Source organism: Etheostoma cragini, chromosome 14 (genome assembly GCF_013103735.1).
Source record: "Etheostoma cragini isolate CJK2018 chromosome 14, CSU_Ecrag_1.0, whole genome shotgun sequence".
In the NCBI taxonomy this organism is placed as follows: Eukaryota; Metazoa; Chordata; class Actinopteri; order Perciformes; family Percidae; genus Etheostoma; species Etheostoma cragini.
In genome coordinates this window covers 7,674,660-7,676,034 of record NC_048420.1, presented here as the reverse complement: position 1 = coordinate 7,676,034, position 1,375 = coordinate 7,674,660, and the positions used below count along the sequence as shown (strand labels likewise).

The 1,375-nt window shown below is 40.6% G+C and overlaps 1 long non-coding RNA gene across 1 annotated transcript in view; it reads left to right on the top strand.

Annotated features, from left to right (window-relative positions):
- Positions 1-77: 77 nt before the first annotated feature.
- The window catches only part of LOC117956847, a 20,563-nt gene continuing 19,265 nt past the window's right edge, over positions 78-1,375 (top strand). The window contains exon 1 of the long non-coding RNA XR_004659383.1: positions 78-152. This is a non-coding gene — a long non-coding RNA (uncharacterized LOC117956847). The remainder of the gene's footprint in view (positions 153-1,375) is intronic.

The following is a 1,375-nucleotide window of genomic DNA, read 5'->3' as shown; positions in this document are numbered from 1 at the left end:
CTAACCGGCATGCAACGGGCGCCGATCGCCGGTGATCGATTCTGCGCAGATCTGGCTCATCTCGAACGAGCCTAATATTTCACCTCGACGAGAAATCTCGTCACTCTTTAATCTCGCGAGATCACGTACAACGAGATCTCGTCACACCCTTAGTATTCAGTCCCGGGACAAATGACTCTTCATTACTTATGGATATCAATCGGCTTCAGGTCCATTTGACAATGATGGAAACATGACACCTAGGAGGATACTAATGTGTGTTTCCATGCAAGCAGCACTTGACCATCGTTCTGAATTCTGAAAGAAGTAACGTTAACATTGTTCCAGTTACAGTTGAGTGTGACGCAGGCAAAAAAAAACAGAACGGCAGACGTCCACTGGCTATGGAATAGGAGTCTATCGTCACATTTGAAAACCCCACATACAGTATTTGTACAAATTCAGGTGGGAAAAGGGTATTATATGACTGTAATATTTTAAGCACATTTATTCAAGGTTATATTTCTCCTGCCTTACTGTCTGGTTTGTTTGGTTGTTTGTGCAATGCTATCCAAAAGCAGAGAAGTTCAAGTTTGTTTTTAACTGGATGTAGCTATTTCACTGGCAGATCCTCTGGGATTAGGTGGTTTACACTACAAGCCCCACAACTTCTTTAAAAAAAAAACATGGGATGGATTAGACAAATGAAATGTACCATTTCTGCCTTTTTTAAATGCATTCTTGTCAGAATGTCTTTATTTATTCTCTGGAATACAATAATGCTGAATCCAAAACACTTGAACCCATTTTACACATTAGTATCTTCCACAGATCGCTGAAATGAAGTGGCATCTGCCATTTTATCTGCAGCAAAGCATTCAGGCTCAAACAACGATCATTAGGCCAAGGTTAAAATCAGTCAAGGACCTCTTCTTCTGTCCACTCCCCGCTATGTCTGCGGTGCCCCACAGGAGTAGAGTTCAGTGATTAAAATGTTTGTAATTACTCCACCGTTGGGCACACAGTCTGTGAGTGTGTGCGGGTGTGAGTGTTCAGCAATGTGTGTGTGCCAACACGCGTAGGTGTGTGTCCATGATAGTGTTGTTAGCAAAAAAGGACACCTTCAATGTAGCCCCTGCAGGGAGATAGTTGTGTAAGTGCTCCCTGTGTGAAGTGTTGGATGATTTGACTCAAGGCTTTGGCACCCAGAGATGTGTGTAAGCAGTTTGTCAGTAGCAAAGGATCAGCAATGCATTGTGTGTGTTTAAGTGTATGTGCTTGCATGTGTATCGCTTTTTTTATGCATTTATATATATACATAAATATATGTATATATGTATATATGTATATATATATATATATATATGTATGTATGTATGTATGTATGTATGTATGT